Source organism: Protopterus annectens, chromosome 3.part0, assembly GCF_019279795.1.
Source record: "Protopterus annectens isolate FY-2018-M chromosome 3.part0, PAN1.0, whole genome shotgun sequence".
NCBI classification, from domain to species: Eukaryota; Metazoa; Chordata; order Ceratodontiformes; family Protopteridae; genus Protopterus; species Protopterus annectens.
In genome coordinates this window covers 552090674-552101520 of record NC_056731.1, presented here as the reverse complement: position 1 = coordinate 552101520, position 10847 = coordinate 552090674, and the positions used below count along the sequence as shown (strand labels likewise).

The window sequence follows — 10847 nt, the reverse complement described above, 5'->3', positions numbered from 1 at the left end:
TACACTTAAAAAGTTAATAGTGCAACAAATTGTTACATTTTTGAAGAACTACTTACAGACTGTAAGCTTCAGTGATTTACCAGAAAATGAAACATTTTTGGGGGACATGGCAACAACAAAAAAAATGACAAATGGAAGTCATGACGTACAAGTGTACGTTTTTTTGGACTCTTTCCTTTGTTTTTTTGGACTCTTTCCTTTGTTTATCCAAATAGCTGTTGATCATATGACCTATTTGCAAGCGATTTTACAAGGGCAATTTTTGTTTGGCCATATGATTTTATGCCGTTTGAAAACTGGTAAGGCTAGTAGGCGTGATATAAAATTGAAGTCATATTCCCGATTGAATATTCACATAGAGGAAGCACATCTGATTACGTTTATGCACACAGTTAGAAGTGCGGGGTTTGGGCGGGCCTTGCTATTGCGCATCTGGTGGGGTAGTGTAAAATAAAGCCGTCATTTTTACCCATTTTTGATTTGCGATTACAAGTGCTGCTTGACACAGTAAGTAATTATACAGTAATTGTCATTTTTGTGTCAATATATGTTCAGTTATAACATATTTACAATATAGCATTATGTTTCAGTAGTTATGAGAAATTTCTCACGTGCGGCACAGTAGATTCGTTGTATAGGGTTGGGATAGCTTAAATGAAAAATGCAAAGGATTTTGCAGAGTACTTGTGAACCAGTTTTTGGATGGTAAATGTAGCTATGGTTTGCAAATTGTAACAGCCCACCTCCTACAATGTCACAAAAAAGAGTAGATGTTTAATAAATAATGTGCTCTTTAGCAAGCTCTTGTTTGTAACTGTGCATGGTGTTAAGTTTATAGTTTTATCCTGTACACTGTTTTGAAGTCATACTCTTATAAATACTGTGTAATGTTTTTTTTTTACAACACTTATACAGTTAATTACACCGTTCAGACCTTGCCTACAGTTCTGAATACCGAGTTTGTACTCCCAGGATGAGCCTGATAGTGGACCACTGGAGTCGGTGTTTTCACATACCAGTAATTTACGTGAAATGTCTAAGATTTTATTGAAAATGAAACGGAGAAATTAGCATTAGGAAGAAAAGTTTTACAGTTCTTACCGCATTTCCTATTTCGATATTTTTTTAGGAAGTGTGTGGGTTCAATGGAAGTCTTACAAAGAAAATTTGTATTTCACTTGACATTACAGAGTTGAGGTTATATAACCTGCTGTTGTAGTGTTCAGGAACGTCAGGGTTGGATGCTGGAAATCAAAGTAAGCCTGTTGTGTTTCTTTTTGCCTTAAACATATCTCCTTGAAAATAGGCTCCTACTCATGCTTTTTACCAACGTACGTACACGCACATTCCCACGCACACTGCACTGTACCTCTCAACCACTTAGTGCAAGAAATCTGGACAAAGCCAAAAATAACGGGGGTACAAAGTTCCAAAAATAGCAATTTTTTTTTAAATATTGCTCTTATTGACTTAGATGATAGAGTAACACGTTTAGCATTAGTATACATTTTCTGAAGGGTATGAACTCAAATGTTTATTATTTAGTGATTTCAGTTATCAATGATTTGCCAGAAAACCACAAAATGTATGACTTGCAACCTAAAAATACGAGGCAAAAATCTGAACAGTTGAGAGGTATGCACTGCACACTTGTCTACAGGCAAATTAGAGCAACGCTGATTCACTTTTTTAGCTATGGACAAACCCAGAGAGTGACGGGGAGAAAAGTATAAAAGGAAAGTTGATAGGATAAAAAAAAAGCTAACTGGTAAGTAGCAGAACGCTTGATATGTTTCCTTTCAAAACTGTGGAAATGCAAATAAAAATTACCATAGTTGCACAATAAGAGAAATAAGACAATATTTTTTTTCCTAAAAGGAAAAAAAATCAAAGCATCTCTGAAATTAGATGAAATGTTTACTATAAAGAGTATCTTGGACCTTTGCACCACAGTGGCTTTGAACTGGTACTATAGTAACTCCATTTATACTGCCGTCTAGGATCTTATGGATACAAGCAGATTTGATGATACTATTTCATGCTTTGTCTCATGAAAATCTTTATTTTTCATCTCTCTTTCTGGCATTCTGCCATCCATTGTGGTGCTCTGTAATGGGTACAAACTTACTCTAGCTGTTAATCTGTTGTGATCCTTACATGGGTCTCCATAACTACAAATTCAGAAAATGAAGGAATACTGTATTCAGCAGCAGTATTTGTAGGACACCACTGAGAGTGAAGGTAAAGTGCTGCTGGTGATTTTTTTTTTATTTATTTTCTCATCTGGGTTGGTTGAAGTTAGTCAGAAGTGTTATATAATATTACTTGGCATTACAACAACAAGCATCTGACTAATGTCTATATTGAGCATTATTGCTGCATATTATGCTGTTAACCTCATTCCTCATTTCTTGCTCAGTATTGGGCACTTGCAGACATGGCTGAAACAAAAGGGAACATTCTGTATTTATCTTCTAGCTATGCTAGTGCTTTTGGATTGATTTGTATAAAATCCAATCATCCAAAATGCAGATCTTTTATTTTAAATTCATGTACTCACGTGTCAGTTTAGTATACCAAGCAGTGCATGTGAGTAGTGTCTTATCAACACTGATGCATGCGTGTCTGTGTTATGCATGCATGTATGTATTTTTTAGGAAACCAAGCATATTAACTTTTCATTGCCTTATCCTTCTGTGTGGAGTCTGCATGTCCCCCTCGCGGTCGAGTGGTGTTCGAAAGACATGCAAGAATGGGTGTTCCGTCGTTGAAGGCTGTGGGTCGAGCTGGCACCTTGGCATCATAAAAATCTACTGGCACTGTAAAAATCTACTGCCAATTATTAGAGGACTGGAGTTCTGCTGTGGTGACCCCTAACCGGGAAAAGCCGAAAGAAGAACAAACAAACATCATTTTCTCCTTCTGTGTCCATGATTATACAGTCCTCATTCACTTCCTCCTAAAAGAATGCCACTGCTCCTTCCTTAATTTTCCAGTTGTAGTAATGTGGCAAGTCACCAGCTTGAAATAATGTTTTTACAACCGTTAGAAAACCAATGGAACCACAAAACACACTGAAGACTTTTACTGCAATTAAAAGACAGAACCATGGCATTCTTACAAGTGGCATGTGAATGGGAAAAGAATTAACAGTTATGTAGCCTGGGAAGCTAATGTTTACCCTTTACTCTCATTATTTGCTTTTTCCTAATCATGGTTATACTACAGCCCCAATTAGGATAAATAATATAATTGGAGACTGAAAGAATTGTCTTTTTTGTGCTTTTTTTCTGCAGTGAAGCAAGAATCTGACCATGCCTCCTTTATGCTACTAGCTAAATATTTCTATAATGAACAGCTGTTTACTACACTCACTGACCTTTGTTTCTCTCTCTCTCTCTGTGATTCACGCACACAAATGGTATTACTGACATTTTATAAATGCAGCAAGCTCTGAAATCATACTGTCAAATATACACAATAAAGTCACAGAGTAACGGTTCTGTGATTGGTTTTTTTATTTTTCCCTAAAAAAAACATAGAAACAGAAAAGATTACTCGACTGTCGTTCTGTAATTTATACATTGCATATATTTATAAGGTTATTCCAGGGTTTGCTGCATTTAGGTATTATAGCTAGTAGATATGGAAACTGCATGGAACAAAATGTAAAGAGCTATGAGTTTCCTGTGGGAGATATAAATTTTAAGAGGAACAGAATTTAGAGTAAACTGATGGAGTGGAGTGTTGATGATGTAACACAGTGGGTGTTGCAAATTATCCCAGTGTCAGTGCCCTTATAAACTAGAGCTCAGTCTGCTTTTTGAAAGGTGGAATTGTCACTTTAAAACTTTTTTTTCTTTTGCTACCCCCTGGCTGCACACATACATAATGTATGCTTGCTGGTATCCTTAATTTGAATGATCACTACTGCAGTAGCTATGGCTATAAGGACTATATCCTGCTAAGGATATAACCTCCGTCCAGCTTCCAAAACTTTAGGGTAACTTCCACGTGCCCAGACTGTTAAGTAGCTAAAGCCAAGCTGACTAAAAGGCAAGTTTGGGTGCCAAGCCCTTCAAAGCTTTACTGTTGCTGAAGAGTACTCACATCTGAGGCTTTTGAGGATTGATGGTCAGCTTGTGCTGTTCCTTTGCTGGCCAGATGAGTTCCCTATGGGGGAAAAACTTTAATTCAATTATTTATGTTTATTATTAATACTTTGTTCTGTAGGAAAGTTCTTTTAAAGTTTGTGTTTTAACTGACTGTCACAAGGCTGTATTGTGTTTTTAAACAAGAGTACCCCCCCCTTCAGTTTAAAAGTTGTTTAAAACATTTAAATACATTTTTTTTTCTGTGGAGAAATTGTGTTAATTTTACTTTCAAGGACTGGCAAATTGTTTTAAAGTGCCTTTTACTATGTTTTTGTGTGAAAAAGTGACTTTTAAAGACTTTACATTTTTACCAGGAAAGGGGCATCGTTTTCAGCTTGACTATATAGAACAAACTGTCGGGCTCACTGTCGGTCCTTTTTCCAGCAACAAAAAGAAAAAGTTAAGCAAACAGCCTTTGCCATCACAACAGACTAGCAGTTTGCCTCAGCTGCAGGTGGGTGACTCTGCTGTAATCATTTGTTGTACCTCAGACCACCTGGGTTCTGTTAATGTAGCACCTACAGCCACTATTGACCAGGATTTAGCCATATCCTCTGCAGCTGTTGGGATCCCCTTAGTGGTAAAGGGAGAGCCATTCTTGGTGTTCTTGGGAGATGGAAGAGGGAAGGTTTCCCTACTTTGTCAGAATGTTGTGGCCATCCCTTGGGAAGCTGCTGCTGCCATTTATACTGTTGGCCCCATTTTCTTCTGTCAAAAAGAAACCGAAAACTTAACATATATTTCCTCCTCCTAAAATTTCCTTAGAAAGGAGTAGTTTACTGGGTCTGGGTCAGGGGCTTATTCAAGATTTTCATCCTTCTTATTTATTGCCTTCTATTAAAAAGAAAGAAGGATACCTATTTTCCTGAAGACATTCAAGATTCCGAATCTGGACAGAAAGATGACAGAACCAGTACAGGTTTTCTCCTCAGTTTTCTGGTTCAGACTTGGAGGAGAGCTCATTTTCTAATTCTCCTTTTTGGGGTTTCTCTCTTTCGCTTTGAGACTTTTTCCAGAATGTGTCTGGGTTTTCAATGGGAGTGCACCAAGGTTTCTCAGACCCTTAGAAAATTATATGTGCTGTTACAGAAGGAATTTCCGGAACATTTGTCATTTCCTCCAGTTCTGTCAGTTTTGGAGGATGAGTATGTCTTTACATGTAATATTCCTGATAGCTAGCCTGCTGTCCTAAAAAGATGGATAAAATGTATAAATCTCAGAAAGAATACATAGCAACTAACCACCTTGGCTGAAGTAATAATTTTAATAACTCTGGAGTTAAAAATATTACTTCAGCCAAGGTGGTTGGCTGCTGTGTTCTTATTTGGATTTGGTATTTTTCAGCCAACCTTTGACTGATTGTGGTTTGTGTTGTGTGACCTTCAGCGTATAAAGTTACGCAATCTTTATAAGTTTCTATGCATTTTTGCCAAACCTGATGCAGCAGCTGTAGCTTTTGTTATTCCTATTGCTTTAAATCCAAAACGTGGCTCCCACTTGATTGCAACAATAGTAAATTCTGAAGAAGTCCTACAATAGTTAAGGATGAAAGCACTTAACCATTTTTTATTTTCAGGTGTCTATAATAAAGCCAGTGTATCCTCAGGTCTGAGTGGACTGGTCGATTTATTCATATTGCTGCTAAACAGTTGTTATCATACCTTTTCTGGGAAGATTACTTATGGGTATGGGGAAACAGTGTGATTCTGTAACCTTGATTTTCAGAATTTTGGATTGTCAAAGTCGCATGTTGTACTGATTAATTGTGAAGGTATGAGGAATGTTTGGTTTGCAGTTTTTTAGGAAAAATCTACTTTGAATTATTGAGTTTCTTCTATTGTACTAGTGGCTGCTTTCTGTTTACTGTGTGTGTGTGTATGACTCTGTCGATAATTCTTCCAGGGCTATGGCCTCTAGTACTGTTTTTAGGAGGTTTGCCTGGCTACATTCTCAGAATCTCCCAAGAGGATGTGAATAATGAGATTTTATTTTATCTTTTTGATGGAGATTCACTTTTTGGTTCCTTTGCAGCAGAGGTGATCAGAAAGTGTGAAAGGGGCAAGTTAAATCAAGGAATCTCTGATATTTCTGCCCTCATTTTTAAAAAATTTTAAGGGATTCTAACTCCTCATAATGTCAATGGTGTTCCAAAAAAAAAAATCAGGAACCTCCAATTCGAAGGACAGTCCATAAGAGGCTTTATTTCCTCCTCCCACCCTGGCAGTCCCCTTTTCCTTTCAGAAAGTCTGAATCACCCCTCTTCTCTTTGGCAACAGATAGTTTTAGACAAATGCATTTTGAACATCATTCATCAATGTTAAAGATGGCATTGACAGAAGTTTCTTCCTTGCCTGTCCTTCATTACATGCTATTTCAGGGAGTGATAGAACCATGTCTTCTTTCCCAAGTCGGGAAAGGTTTTTGTTCCAGGATGGTTTTAGTGCCAAAGAAAGAAGATGCATAGATATAATTTCTGGATCTTTCTTCTTACACCTGTTGATGATATTTCCTAACTTCTAAGTAATGTAATTTCACAGTCTGTTACCTCTTCCTCCTCATTTAAGTTTCCTGGTAACAGTACATGTAAAAGATGCTAATCGGATGATTTGAGGTATTGCCAGCTATGCCAGGAGGAGTAGGGCAGTGGATGTGGAATATGCCAGCATAGCTAGCTGGAGTTTTGTAAATAATTATTTGTCATTTGTATATCAGGCTGATTTGTACATTTGCTCATGTTGAACAATATATTTGTAAAGCTGCTTGTGATAAAAATGTATGGACAGTGGGTCCTGCTAGATCGAAAATAAATATACCTGTATGTCAGACTGTATCACAACTGTTGAAATGAATGTATTGTAACAGTGGGTACTGGAAGAGAAGAGGTTAATCTCAGTCCAGCTAACTTTGAAAAATAATCTGAAATTGTTACATGGTTTAGGTCACAAAAGTTGTATCTTACAATTGTGATTGCAGCCAAAGACAGTGTCTGTGGAAACCAGGAGTAGGAATCCTACCCTATTGTTCTTAGGGGTGAACTAATTACTACCTTGGAAGGGTGGACGTTTTTGAAATGGTTTTATAGCTTCCAGATGCTGTAACACATCTTAGCAAAGCTTTGTGTGTGTGTTATGACACGTATATTGCTAGATTCTGGTTCAGTTTCTAGTAAATGGGATAGTCTGGGAACAAGAGTCAGATGACCAAGATGTGTGTCATGTCATTCTGTAAGTCAGCACTGAACTGATGTTTTAATACTAGATGAGACAGAAGTCTCAGGGCAGTCTGTTTTTGAAACCTGACAGAGGGATCATTCACCCACTTCATCTTACCTTGCTTTAGTAAGTAACCAGGAAATAGTAATTCTTTAAGTCTGGAAAATCTAGTGAGATTAATTAAGAACTGTGTATCTGTGTGAATCTATCAATCTGTGTTATTTTTAATATTTCCTGTGCATGAAACTCTGGTGTTTATTGTAAATAGATATTAATATTTTCATGTTCTTTTATTATTAAATATATTTAAACTTTTCATTATGGCTGGTCTTTTAGAGAATATTTTAACCTTTGAGAGTACTTATATTTATTTGGTGACACTAGCCGCTTCTGAAAGCCTTGCTGCATTGGTCAAACACTACCATTTGTATTAGTATTAATTTTACTCAGTAAAATTTGGTACCCTTGTAAGAGCCTTAGAGTAGCTAGGTGTGTATCGGCTATTTGGAGCATGGACACTGAGCACTGGTTTCACAGAGGGTAGTGGAGGACATGGCTTGGAACATTCAGCTGAGGACTCGACTCTATAGCTGTGGTCAGTGTGGAGTCTTACTTGGGGACTGGTGAGAGAAGGAAACCCAGCCTCAGGATGGGAGTGTGTTCCCTGTTTGGTGTTAAGGAAATTGTGCTTGGTGCAGAGAGCTGCATCTGGAAATACTGTGTGTATCTAATTTTATTCCAAGTGAATGACCCTCACAGGTGTCGGTGGTGAGGATTGAGACTACTTTATTACTGGTCCAGAGCAGGGATGTCACTTAACACATTCCTTTTCGTCTAGACGTCAGGCATTTCTTAAGGTTTATGTGTTTGGATCACTTTATCAGTTCTCTGTTTTACTCTTTGGACCAAGTGGCTAGCTCTAGTTATAGAATATTGCAGGCTATAGGGTATCCATTTTTTTTATATTTAGATTGGTTTATTTTTGCAGAGTAGTGTTGTTTTTTTTTTTTTTTTTTCCTCTCCTCAGAGTGTCTGGAATCTCTCATTTCCGTGAGTGATCTCTTTCATAAGATGGGATTCCAAGTGAACATTCAAAACTCAAGTTTTGACTTTTTTTCACACAGGATTGTGTTTTTGGGGTGACAGCTGGACAACTCGGTTCAAAGAGCTTTTCACCCACAGGAAAAACTTGATTTAAATCTAGATCCATTTCTGAAGTTTTCCACTCAGACTTGGGTCACTTCAGGGGAATATCTCAAGATTTTGTGTCTCATGGTATTTATGTTTCTCATGATAACCCTGGCAAGACTCCACTTGAGAAAGATCCAATGGTAAGGCTACTGCAGCAATGATCATTATAATGAACATATACTGTTAGAATTTTTCCATGATGCAAATTCCATGTTTAGAAAGACTGAGCAGTTTTGTTTGTGTAGACCTCAAATTGGGGCTTCACCGATGACACTTTTTGGATATGAAAACACTCTTTATAATATTTGGAACAAGTGCGCCTGCGCTTGTCTTTTTTTTTCTCTGTGTAACATTTTCAAATGCCATCCAAGGTGATGAGTGCTAAGGAGTACGAGATGTATCAACACATTATACTTCCAAAATACCAGATGTATCCTAAATCGTTCTCATTCATTCTCCCTTATTAACAACTATTAGCCTCCCTCCACCTCGGGGACAGTGTGTAGTGATTGTGTGTAGTTTGTGCCTGGTTGCAGATGTTTGGTAGACACTTCTGTGTGGTGATGGCCATCTGATGCAGTGTCTCCAGTCCCCATTAATGAGCTACTGGGCAGCATAAGAGTCCCAGACCTTCCCCTGAGAAAGGAGAAACTTCAGCTCTCTATTAAATTGCATATCAGTAGCTGGGAATACAACATATTTACCAGTTCTCCATAACCATCAGTTTACCATCTCTAATATTATATCTCTATATAACCTCTGACATCACCTTCGTACATCTCACAAACATCTTCTTGACATTTATAAACCATCAAAAAATATCGGTAAGTCCCTATATAAATACTCTGTAGCTCACACCTGGAACTCCCTTCCACTTAAAGTAAGAAGGATCCCCCATAAGTTCCATTACATCTCCGACACTACGGTCGTAAGACCTGCTCCTGCTCTTGCCAAGCTCCAGCCTGCTCTCACTGATTTCTTCCTAAATCCTACTTTTATTTACTTTGTTTTTCTCTTTTTATCTGCATTTCTTTTTTGCTCTTCTCTGCAGTACATCTACAATCAGTTTCTTGTAAATATTCCTACTCTGGGATTATCCTGACGCTATTGTATTGGATTTTTTGAAACTTTTATTAAATAATTATATTGTCTTTGATTTCATTTTATGTAAATGTTTCTTATCAATATTACTATTGTAATTTTTAGTTTTTGTATTAATTACTGTTTTGGCATGTCTGTAATTGGAGCTTTTCTCGTCGGGTCTCCACTGAAAATTCGAGGTATTTGTCAAGAGCACTGGGGAATTTTCCCCTACTCTTACTTAGTAAATCTGTGAATTTTATTAGATTTTTGCTATTATCAAAAACAGTTTTGGATATTGTGTATACCACACTTGTTGTAATTAGACTATCTGGGGAATACTCGTACTCTAAACAGAAGTGAAATTTCTGCTGCATGCAGTTTTATACCTGAGCTGTGCCACTATAGCTTGTATTGCACCATGAATAAAGATCCATAGATTCATAGAATTTTCAAGACAGAAGTTGTCTCACAGACCATGATCACGTTGTTAATATTAACCTTCAGACCTCCTCCTGTTCCCTGGAGGGCAAAACACATGATACCCAGGATTAATTTGTGTGCCTATCCAATTTTCAAGGTGCAGCTCTTTAGTCTGTCCTCCTGCCTGATTGCCTCTTTACTGGCATTGCACTTCACCCCCACTCTTTGCCTTGCGGGTGGAGAGTTTGTATGATGGATATACATTGCTTTTTTTAGGATGAATCTGTCCATGTTATCAAGTCAGCTGTCCACCAGGCATTCTTAAACAGTCACCTCTTGCCAGTTGGCTCCAGGGCTAGGTTGCAGTATTTCAGTTTGAATGAGGTCCTGTGAAACTTGTCATGGTTGGGATCTGTTGCTTGACACTATCAGTGAGAGAAGCCATGAAGTGGAGGCAACATTTTGAGTAATTTGTGAATCTAGTGGACATACCTTCCAGTTTATACTGTGAGAGAAATGAAACTCTTCTGCAAGTCAGCACATAATTAAATTTCATGAAATCAATTTTGCTTCAGTGTTTGTGGATGCTGAGAAATGCACTCTTGTCAAACAATGTACTTGGAATTGCCTCTTTCTGTAGTTCATAAGTGTTACCCATATTAATATCTTTAAATATACTTGGAAATTTCTTTTATTAGACCAGTTGGTCTTCCCTGGCTGAGTGTCCTTATTCCAGATTACTCTAGGTTTCTGCTTGTATGTCTTATCTTATAACTTGGTCTTTCAG

The 10847-nt window shown here is 37.5% G+C and overlaps 1 protein-coding gene across 2 annotated transcripts in view; it reads left to right on the top strand.

The window, feature by feature from the left end:
* Nucleotides 1–233: 233 nt before the first annotated feature.
* The window catches only part of TMEM14C (transmembrane protein 14C), a 223756-nt gene continuing 213142 nt past the window's right edge, over nt 234–10847 (top strand). Inside the window, exon 1 of one of the 2 annotated variants that reach the window (XM_044064975.1) lies at nt 234–299. The gene's annotated coding sequence lies outside the window, so the exon portion shown is untranslated. The other variant, XM_044064974.1, reaches the window with a different exon arrangement.